We start from the raw sequence: 12,500 nt of genomic DNA, 5'->3' as shown, positions 1-12,500 counted from the left end.
TGTACACACACACATATATATCGGGAGGGTAGTAGCTGTCGATCATGAGTCCATCACGTGATCCAAGACCATGGTGAATCACACACGCACACAGAACCTACACATATTTTGGCCCCTAAAATCTTAAGTACAGAGAAGCAATCATGGAGGAAATGAAAGACTTAAAAATATTATCAGCTATAACGACAATAGATAATTATATATATATATATATATATATATATATATATATATATATATATATATATATATATATATATATATATATATATATATATATATATAAGTAGACAAATAAATGAATAAATAAAGAAATAAATAAGTAAATGAATAAATAAATTTAAAAACATAAATAATTGAACAAATAGATAGATAAACTAATAATTGAATAAATAATTAAATAAGAAAATTAATCCATAAATGAATAAATAAATAATTGAATAACAGATAAATTAGTGATTAGGTAAGTAAATAAATAAATAAGTAAATAATAAATAAATAAACAAATAAAAAAAAAGTACCAACTATGAGAAAGAATTAAGAAGTTACAGCAACTGGGATCAATCATCAATGTTCAATTTATAAACTTAATCGAATTTCGAGAGAGACTTCGAATTGAGAAAAATAGATAAATGAATAAATAAATAATAATGAAAAAATACAATTAAGAAACGCAACCCATCAAACTTGGTCAGCCAAAGCAAAGTAAGATTAAGATTGTGGAAGGTCAGGTTTAATCGGAAATCCTAGTTAAGTATTCAGGATAACTTTGACAAAAATACTAAGAATATTACTATCATTCCACCATAGCAGGAAGAAGAAAACTTATCAAAGACTATTTTGATTTTTAAGAACCTCAATCGATAATATAATTCGTAATAAATACACTTAACAGAGCATTGAAAAGGATACAGTTTCTGGCAAAACTATAAATAAAAGAAATTTGAAATGAAAGTGAACTAAAATATAAATATACACTTAACAGAGCATTGAAAAGGATACAGTTTCTGGCAAAACTATAAATAAAAGAAATTTGAAATGAAAGTGAACTAAAATATAAATAAATATTTGGTGAAGAAGACAAATTGATAGATAGATGAATAGATACATGAATAGATAAATTAACAACTAGATGAATAAATGAATAGATAAATAAGTAAATAAATATATAAATAAATAGATTGATAATAGATAAATAAGTAAATAGATAGATAAATAAATAAATTTATAGATAGATTATTAAGTAAATCAATGAATAGATAAATAATATGTAAATGAATAAATAATAAATATATAGAGAAATATATAATGAAATTATAAATGAATAAATAAATAAATAGTTAAATACACGAATAATAGTTAATAGATTTTTCTCTTACCTTTCTTACCAGTCTCCTGTTAAGCATTAAAGCTTGTCAGTCGTTCTGCCTCATGTAGCCCCTCCATCTGATCCTGTCTTCATATAGATGATGGTTTTCGATATCTTCAAGATTCTCTACCCTGGCTTCAACTGCTCAATTAATGTTGTCCCTCCACCTCACTCTGGGTCTTCCTACTGGTCTTGTTCCTTCAGGTCTCCACTCGTAATATTTTCTTGGATATCTGTTGATGTTCATTCTTTTCATATGACCAAACCATCATAGCTGTCCTTTCTCAATGAATTTAAGGATATTTTCCACTGCAGATCGACGAAGGCTAAGTAAAATTTTCTATTCCATTCCCAGTTTTTCTCAGAAAGCATTTTTAAGGCAAAAATTAGATCGATGGTAGATTTTCCAGGTCTAAAACCATACTGCCATTCACCGAAGCTGTTCACTATCCCACTTAATCTCTTTTCTAATATTCTTTCATAAAGTTTTGCTATATGTGGTATTAAGGCCATTCCTCGGTAGTTTTTATAGTCAGTTTTGTCTCCATTGATTTGATATGTAGGGCATATTATTGTTCTATTCCAGTCTTTAGGTATTCTTCCTTCATCCCAGCATTTGTTCAAGATGTCCTTTACCCACGGAATTCCCTCTTCCCCAATGTTTTTTAATATCTCAGATGGAATCAAGTCTTCCCCTGGTGCTTTGCCATTTTTCATACGATTTAAGGATGATATTATCTCTTCAACTGTAATTAATAAATAAACAAACAAATAAGAAAGATTATTAAAGAATACATACATACATACATATACCAAAGGCATTTTTCCCCCTTACACGGGGGGTAGCCAAAAAGAAAAAGGCATAGAAACCACTCCCACCCATTCCATTCCCTACATCTTCCACTTCCCTCCACGCTCCCTCTCATCTTGGCACCTCCTGGATAACGGGGCATCCCTGTATCTTGTCCACTGCCCTGGGTCAGAAGCAGCGGCGGCGCCAGGAATTTTTAGTTGGGAAGGCTAAGGGGGGGCTGAGCAAATTTTTTGGGGGGCTAATAGTAATATGGATAATACACATATACAGTATTATTCTCATTTCAGAAGGGGAGGGGGTTAATGGTTGGGCTAGCACTGATGGCTGACAAATCTTTAGCCCTGGCAATTAAAAATTCCACTTAATAGAATTATTTCAATGAGTGTTTTAAATTTTCAATGTGCTCATTTCAGTTGGGGGGGCTGGCCATTTTTTTTGGGGGGCTAAAGCCCCCCCCCCCCCCCCCCCCCCCCCAAGCCCCCCCTGGCGCCGCCACTGGGTCAGAAGCAGTTATTATTACTTTATTTCTTTATCATTATTACACATATTTTTCGCATCCGACCTAGTTATGGACCAAAAGTTCTCCTGTCGACATGCTCCGCCTCTGTAATCCTTTGTAAGTGGGTGAGATAAGATAGAACAGCTTGCAGGAATGACAGAGGTTGGTGCAGTCATGTGAGTCATGGAATGGTATAAGAGAGGGCTTATTTTAACCCATAGTGCAAAGAAAAGATCTATAGTTAATGTGGTGTAACGTTCCTCTTAATTGTCGCAACACACCATCATGTGATATAGACTATTTATGTTCTTTGGGTCGTCGCATGCAACGAACTTATATTACGTCGTCTGCGCTTTTCTTGAAAGCAAGGAAAGAAATAAAAGAAAGAAAAGCAAGAACAAAAATGAATGAATAAATAAACAAATCAGACTGATTATTTTATTTTTACATTAAGTCAAATCCTATACAACATGAATTTGTCTAAACCCAAATCAATTTGAAATTTGAAATGCAGACGACGTCGAGACCTAACGGAATCCGACGCAAAATATCGTGCAGCTACATCACTGACTCAAATGTCTCAAACAAATTAGCTCTGTTTGACTGATCTAATCTAATTAAATTTAAATCATCCCTCCCACCTACCCCCCCAAGAAAGAAAAGAAAAGAAGAAAAAAGAAAAGAAGAAAAAACATGTGATCATGATGCATACTTGAGGCCACTCAAAGGTACAGAGCTATGACCAGAAATTGTTTTTGTAAACTATTTTCAAAATCTAATCTTAGTTTCGACTTTTTCAGTTATTCCATTCAGCTAGATAAATTCGACTGGAAACAAATCGGTATTTTCTATTTCAATTATTCAGCCGATACCCACTCTGCAGGACTCGAACCGCTCCACCTACTCCAAGCATCTACTGCACGTGCCACCAGGAGATTTTATTCACATAAGGACCCACCCTCCACCCTCCCCACAATGAGCGAAATTGATTAATTATAATCAAACATCACTGACACGAAAGACAATGAAATTTGGGAAATTGGTTCGTGACAAATAAATTATATAAGACTAAGAAATGTGATATATAGACTTAGAAATAAGAAAAAAACTGTAATAGTAATAAAAGGGTAAATGTATGTGTGTGTATATATATATATATATATATATATATATATATATATATATATATATATATATATATACTTTATGAAGGATTTCGAAATGAAATGAGTAATTAATGCAATCACTTTAATCAGAAGACATTCATTTGATGATGTAAAGACTATTAAACTAGGAAACCTAAATTGATATTCGTAGTGTCATTTCTTCAATGCATCTAATTAAGCATTCACATTTTGGTACAAGTTCGCACGTAATGGTATAGCTGAACACACACACACACACACACACACACACACACACACACACACACACACACACACACACACATTGTAAATGTGGCAATATAATAAAAAACAGATTAACTTGGATAAATGAAGTAGATGAAATAATAAATAAATGAATATACAAATAGAATTGTAATTGCGTCTCGTGCAGTATGTTGGGTCTCTGGGTAGCGTTCGGAAACTCCAAAGAAAATAAAACTTCCTCGGAGGAAGATTTTCTTAGTTTAAGTAAGTCTATAGTCTATCTATTTTAACTTGAGCCTTTAAGGTCAACTTGGCGATACTGCGCTTCTGCCATATCACTCCTCACTTTCCTCAGAGAGGCTCGCTACCTCTCTCTCTTTCTATCTTTATATGTATGTACACACGCACACACACACACACACACACACACACACACACACACACACACACACACACACACACACACACACACACACACACACACACACACACACACACACACACACACACACACACACACACATCAAAGAATGAAATATTGATACACTTGAGTAATCTTGATGTCAGAAAATCGCATGGACCAGATGAAATAGCTAACTGGATACTGAAAGAATGCAGGAATGAACTGGCAGACAAAATACATAGCATAATAAGCAGTTCTTTGAAAGAAGGAAAAGTTCCAGAAGATTGGAAAAAAGCAAACATAGTACCTATATATAAAGGAGGAAATAAAGAAGAACCTACCAACTATAGACCAGTCTCTCTAACAAGTACAATAGCAAAAATTTGTGAAAGAATTATCAAAAGTAGATGGGTAAAATACTTGGAAAAAAACAACGTACTAAATCCAAGGCAATTTGGATTCAGACAAGGACGATCATGCGTCACCAATTTAATATGTTTCTATTCAAGGCTAATAGATATAATACAAGAAAGAGATGGATGGGCTGATTGTGCATTTCTAGACCTAAAAAAAGCTTTTGACAAAGTACCACATAAGAAGTTGCTTAAGAAATTAGAATCTGAAGGAGGAATACAAGGTAAATTGCTAAATTGGATGGAAGACTTTTTGCAAGAAAGAAAAATTTGAGTAGTGATAAGAGACCAGCACTCAAAATGGAATGAAGTAATAAGCGGTGTCCCGCAGGGAACAGTTCTGGCCCCAATAATGTTTGCTATATATATTAATGATATGGATGAAGGAATTGAAAGCTATATGAGCTTCTTTGCAGATGATGCAAAACTACTGAAAAGAGTGAAAACTGAAGAAGATTGTGAATCACTACAGAGAGATCTAAATAAAGTACAGGAATGGAGTAGGAAGTGGGAGATGGAGTTCAATACAAAAAAGTGTAGTATAATGGAATTTGGAAAAAGCAAAAAACAGAATAACAGGAGCATATAAATTGGGAGAAGAAGGAATAAAAAAAGTAGAAAATGAGAAGGACCTGGGAGTCATTGTTATGAATAATATGTCACCTGAGAAACATATAAATAAGATTTTTGGAGAAACTTATAATTTAATAAGAACAATCAAAGTTGCATTTACATACCTGGATGAAGAAATGGTGAGGAAAATCCTAATCACCCTGATAAGACCAAGATTGGAATATGCAGCAACGATATGGTCACCAAGTACAAAAAAAATGTATAAAAAAAACTTGAAAGAATACAAAGAGCAATTACAAAATTGGCACCAACACTCTCAAAACTATCATATGAAGAGAGACTACAAAAACTTGAACTACAGACACTAGAGCAAAGAAGAGAGAGGAGATTTGATAGCTATTTACAGAATCATGAAAGGCATAGAAATTACTGATAGAGAGAATCTGATAAAATGGGATGACAGAAATACAAGAGGACACGGAAAGAAAATAAAAAAAAGACAGCTATAGAAGAGATTTGAAAAAGAACAGCTTTCCTCACAGAGTAATAGACAGTTGGAACAAGTTAGATGAGAAAGTGGTGTGTGCAAAAACAATACATGAATTTAAAAATAGTTTAGATAAAATGAGATATGAAGACGGGACCCCACGAGCATAGCTCCCCTTCCCGTAAAATACAACTAGGTAAATACAACTAGGTAAATACACGACTCGTACCGCAGTTGGTAGAGTTCCCGGCTGCCACTACGACGGTCCAGGTTCGACTCCCGCCCAGGGCTGAAATAATTTCAGTATCGCTACGCTGCGGGGTGTTACTCCAACTCTCATGGGCGGGTAGTTCGGTGTGTGTGTGCGTGTAAAGTCACAGTATTACCCATAGATCGGTCATTTGAGCTCTGAGCTCTCATCCGGGAGGTTAATAACTGTCGATCACGAGTCGAACACGTGATCCAAGATCATGGGGAATCACACACACACACACACACACACACACACACGTATATATATATATATATATATATATATATATTTATATATATATATTGTTGGCGAATACAACTGTCTCTGCATTAATGGTCTTCTTAATTCTTACTAAGACTTTCTACTTTTCTGATTGCATACTTCTGCGTAGAATCTAACACAGATATTCTTGTGCCATAAAGCATAGTAAAACACAGCGAATATATTTTTTTATGTATACCCACGAAGTTTCGTACACATTGTACAAGTGTCAGATATACAATGACATATATATCTAAAAAAAAATATGAATACATAACATAAGAACATAAGAATGAAGGAGACTGCAAGAGACCATAGGGCCTATACAAGGCAGTTCCATATCCATCACCACCTGTCATCCCCATCCATAAAGTTGTCTAACCGTTTCTTAAAACAACTGATAGTTTCAGCGCTCACTACATGGTTACTAAGTCTATTCCATTCGTTGACCACCCTATTAGTAAACCAATTCTTGTCTATTTCCTTCTTAAATCTAAATTTGTCCAGTTTAAATCCATTACTGCGAGTCCTGCCCTGTTGTTTTAATATGATGCCCTTGTTTGCATCACCCTTGTTAAAGCTTTTGATCCACTTGAACACCTGTATCAGATCACCCGGCACTCTGCGTCTTTCCAAAGAGTATAAGTTAAGGTACCTAAGCCTCTCTTCGTAATGCAAATTTCTGAGTCCATGTATCATTTTGGTCATTCTCCTCTGTACTGATTCTAGCGAATTAACGTCCATTTTATAGGATGGAGAGCAAAACTGTACCGCATAGTCAAGGATGGGTCTAACTATCGCTAGATAGAGTTTGATCATAACCTCTACACTTCTATTCGTTACCATCCTAGCTTTATTCCAGGCGCTTATGCACTGTTTCCTGGTTTTAAGGTCCGGACTCACTAGAACTCCCAAGTCTCTCTCGCACTTAGTTTTCTCTAAAAGCGTGTTATCTAAGCTGTATCTATTTTCGGGGTTGTGTAGTCCTACGTTTAACACGCTACACTTAGAGATATTGAAGGTCATTTGCCATTTCACCGACCATGTGAACAATTTGTTAAGATCATCCTGCAGAATCTCTGCGTCGTCTCCTGACCTAATTAGGCGTCCTATTTTAGTGTCATCCGCGAACTTACTAACATCACTATTTATCCCATTGTCTAAGTCGTTTATGTACATAATGCACAACAAGGGACCCAAAGCCCTGGGGAGCCCCACCAGTAACACTGCCCCACCTGGATTTTATTCCATTTATGGTGACCCATTTTTTTCTGTTACTGATCCAAGCTCTAATCCACTTTTCCTCCTATGCCTTGGGCTTTGATTTTATTTAGTAGTCTCTGGTGTGGCACCTTGTCGAACGTTTTGCTAAAGTCAAGGTAAATCACATCGTAATTATCATTGTTATCTGACGCCTTATATACTTTAGTGTAAAAGGATAGAAGATTAGTCACACATGACTTACCCTTGGAGAAACCATGCTGTGTATCACGAATTAAATTATGTCTCTCGATGTGTTCTCTGAGTCTATTTACTATTATTGATTCAAGCATTTTACCTATAACCGATGTCAAACTGATTGGCCTGTAGTTGCATATAGACGATTTCTCTCCCTTCTTAAAAACAGGAATAACATTTGCCTGCCTCCAAGCAGTAGGCATATAACCAGTGTCTACCAATTTATCAAATATTTCAGTTAACTGGTCGCAGATTTAAAATTTACACTCCTTAAGCACTCTCGGAAAAATTTCGTCTGGACCCAAGGATTTTGTAGCTTTAAGTCTTTTTACCTGCTTGACTACTTCTACTTTACTAATGCTGATATGAAATAGTCTACTTTCTTCATTCCCACTGAAAATCGGATCGCAGTCAGGTACCTCATCTAATCTCTCATTAATAAACACCGAGAGAAAATATTTGTTAATCTCCTCACTCATTTTTTCTTCTGATTTTATCATGACATTTTCTTCGTTTTTAATTGGGCCTATTCTTTATTTTTTGTTCTATAGAGATGAAAGAAACCCTTAGGGTTGGATCTTGCTTGACTGGCAACCTTAATTTCATAGTTACGTTTCGCTGTGCGTGTATTCTGTTTAACCAACTTTGCCATTTCATTATATCTCGATCTAAGGTGTGTTTCCCCGTTTTTTAAAAAGGATTTACAAAGGATTACAAAGGTGGAGCATGCCGACAGGAGACCTTTTTGGTCCATAACTAGGTCGGATGCGAAAAAGATATATAAATGATAAAAGAAATAGATGAAATAAAATAAAAATTATAATAATATAAATAATAATAAATAAAATGAATAATACATAGGTATAGTTATATGATAAACAAACAGGTAAATAGTAAATAATAATAAACTGACAAATAAATAATAATAAATGGAAATCAAGCAAATAATAAATAAACAGACAAATAATAACAAACAAATAATCAAATGATATAAAACAAATGGCAGTCATTACAGAATCTTGCTTAAATGTTTATCTAAAAGAATCTTAAAGCTTCGAACTGAGCTACATTGCAATGCCACTGCATGTTGTTTATTCCATTCATTAATTACATGGTTGGCGATTTTCGTATGATTCATTTTTTATATTTGGAATCAGTTTTGTGGCTCTCCTTTGTACTTTTTCCAATCTGTCAATATCTTTAATGAGATTCGGTGACCATACAGAAACAGCAAATTCCAAATGTGGACGAACTAACGATTTATATAGCTTGTTAATGAGAGATGAGCTTTTGAAGTCAAAAGATCGCGCGATCAGTCCTAGGATCTTATTTGCTTTCTCAGAGGCTGAAATACACTGCTTAGATGAAATGTTTCTGCGGAGCTGCCTAGTGTAGGCCTTATGGTCTCTTGCAGTCTCCTTCATTCTTATGTTCTTTTGTTCTTTTCATTCCGATCTTATGTTTCAGTCTGTCCTTCATCCATTTGGGATTATTACTATTCTTGCGTTTTGACTTCAGGGGATAAATGTATTTTGTGCATTAATAATCAAACCAGTTTTATTGCTATACATTTCATCCAAATCGCTGACCTGGCTGTTTACCCCCCGACCCAAGTGACCTGACCCAAGGTAAGCATATTACCATCCGTGACCCGATCCCTGGTCATGACCTGACCCCTAGTCATGTCCCGACTTTTGACCGCGAAGGTGATGGACGAATCATCCGTATGACATTTCATATTCAATTTCAAATAGGTTTTTATCTTATCAGAATTGGCTCTCCTGAAGTCTGGTACTTGGACGTTATTCGTACTTTTTAATTCTTCCCAAATAATATTAATCTTATTTCTTGATGATCGCTAGAGCCTAGACTATCTCCCACTTTTACGTTACTCATTAGGTGCTCATTATTAGTTAAAAGTAAGTCCAGAGTATTTTCTCCACTCGTAGGATCGGTAATTATTTCGCTTCCTGGTCTCCTACTAAAATTTCCCAGTTAATGTTTCTACAATTAAAATCTCCCATGACCACAACGTTTTTGTATTGGGACGCTGTGCGAATTTCATGAATCAGGGGATCAGTGTGCTCAATGCTGAGGTTAGGAGGTCTATACAGGACGCCAATAAAAACTTTCTATTTCTTGCCTATAATCTCCACTCAAGTAGATTCCGTACTGTCCTCTTCCTTAACTGAATTGTTGATAATACAGTTTATTGTATTTTTAACGAAAAGTGCTAACTGCCAACCCTGTCCTTGTGAAAAAAAATATATATATATCCTTCTATTTCGATTTCCGGAAGGAAATGCTTATCAGCCATGTTGATCCAGGATTCAGTAATAGCTATAATATCAAAATTCTCTACGCATGCTTTACCTCGCAGCAAATCAATTTTGTTTATTACGCTTCTGCTATCTGTATAGTAAACTTTAATTTCATCTTCCCTCCACCTGCTTCGGTAATTCTTATCACAGTCCCTGTCTGAGCTGTTTCTATTGCCTAAACTATATTCCGATACTCCCCCCCTCCCTACTCCCACGTAATCTACCCGAAAAAAACCTGTAGGATGCTTACATAAATAGTGGGGAAGGCCACATAGTATTAAGATTATATCATTTTGGGTGTGGGGAGATGGGAGGGGGGGTTTGTGTTATTCTAGCCGGGTTGTAACATCCCACGGAGTGAATTTCGACAATGGGATTATGTCGAACTCTCTTGTTTGAAGATTTGAACTCGGGTTTTTTTTCCTTTGATTAACGGAAGACCTTTTAAAATCTCGGAATAGGTCACGCTTTCCACCGACGATGTAAACACTGGTGCCTGGCTGTGCGCTACTGCTTATACTAAACCCCGACCTCTATTTCTCTTGCTAGTGCATATACGTGGACATCGATATCTCATTACTAAATTAATTTTTTCCTAGATGTCCTTTTCCTATGCTACAAAGTACCATAAGGCAAGAATACGAGCCGTCTTTCAATTCTTTCAATTCTTTTTCTTCTGTCTTCTAGTGCAGGCAGTCCAATTTATCTGATCTCTCAACCAAGCTAAGGATCATTCTGGTTCTGGTCCGTTGTACACACAATTTTTTTTACAATTTCTAGTGTGTGTGTGTGTGTGTGTGTGTGTGTGTGTGTGTGTGTGTGTGTGTGTGTGTGTGTGTGTGTGTGTGTGTGTGTGTGCGCGTGTGTGTGTGCGTGTGCGTGTGCGCGCGCATCTTCTACATGGGTATGCTGTACGTGTCTCTGAGGAAGCATAAGTGTAGGTCTAACATATTCTCTCTCTCTCTCTCTCTCTCTCTCTCTCTCTCCCTCTCTCTCAATCTTAATTCGGGTCCTCGTTTCGATACATAATTTTTCTTTTTCTATTTATTTTTGAGTGACAGTAAACAGAAATACCCAATGCTTAATTAAAACATTCAGAGTATAGAAATAGTCTTTTGAAAGGGGCTTTCTGAGGAAAGCCGGGACGAGGCAGGGAGGTGTCCCTCATCGACACCTGTGGTACTCCGCTGTACACACACACACACACACACACACATACACACACACACGCACAAAAAAAAAAAAAAAAGGGGAGGGGGGACACCACGCGGAAGATCCTCCTCCCTCATCACCCTTATTCAGGGCGGGCCCAAACCGGGGTATAAATTAGGGCCGGCAAGAGGAACTGATCACACAAGGAAAGAACTCGGATCCTCCTAAGAGGCCCAGGTCATCCTAATCTCTCCAATCTACCAATCAAGTATTCTGGTGAAGAGTTGTCATGGCACCAATCATGACTGTTCTGCTTCTGGTAAGGGGGATTTCTTAGGGGGGCAGCCCGTGAACTTCCCGCAGAGCAAGTCACACGAAGTGACTCGATGTTTTCTAATATCCAATCACCTCAGAGTTACGTCAGGCGCCAACTGGAATCAGGAACTCGTAGTTGGAAGGTTCTCACGCCATGGATCATCATCGGAAAGGGGTTTTGGGTGAAATATCATTAGAAAGATGCCCGTAGCTTCCGCCCGGCGACCCCAGGCTCCTTATCGCTTCCAACCTCCAAACTCATTTCGCGAAGGCTCCTCTTCTCGTGCGGTTACATATTTCACATGAATAGACGTTTTTGTTTGTGTATAGATGACAGGCATACGTAGACACAGATTAAAGGGTATTAGATCCTTGTTATCATAGGGTGGAGACTTCTGTTTCGGTCGAATACCTCATCTAAGCCACGAACAACGGGATCGAGGCACTTTGAAATCATAGTACAATTTTCCATTCCGTGTTATATCACGTGCCGTAGTCATAGAGTCATCTCCTTTGTGGTATAGTGAAGGAAGGATGAAATTATCTGGGGTTTTACCCCCTTGGACCTCGTGGCTGTACGGCTGTGAGGCATGGACATTGAATGTTGACTTGAAGAGGAGCCTCAATGTCTTTGGTACCAAGCGACTTCGGAGAATCATGGAGTATCGTTGGAATGACTTATCAAACCAGAGACTGTACTATGAGACTCAATCTAGGCCAGTTACCATAAGCATAATTCTTGAACGTCAACCCCGGCTATATGGGCATGTGGCACGTTTCCCTTGATGTTGATCCTATTCAGCGTTGTCTCC

At 36.7% G+C, this 12,500-nt stretch overlaps 1 protein-coding gene across 2 annotated transcripts in view; it reads left to right on the top strand.

The window, feature by feature from the left end:
* Positions 1-12,500, top strand: part of LOC143035772 (uncharacterized) — a 61,549-nt gene that overhangs the window by 40,801 nt on the left and 8,248 nt on the right. The window lies entirely within an intron of this gene.

The sequence above is a fragment of the Oratosquilla oratoria genome, chromosome 19 (genome assembly GCF_046742065.1).
Source record: "Oratosquilla oratoria isolate Oo_2021 chromosome 19, ASM4674206v1, whole genome shotgun sequence".
NCBI classification, from domain to species: domain Eukaryota; kingdom Metazoa; phylum Arthropoda; class Malacostraca; order Stomatopoda; family Squillidae; genus Oratosquilla; species Oratosquilla oratoria.
This window is presented reverse-complemented; position numbering and strand designations above follow the sequence as displayed.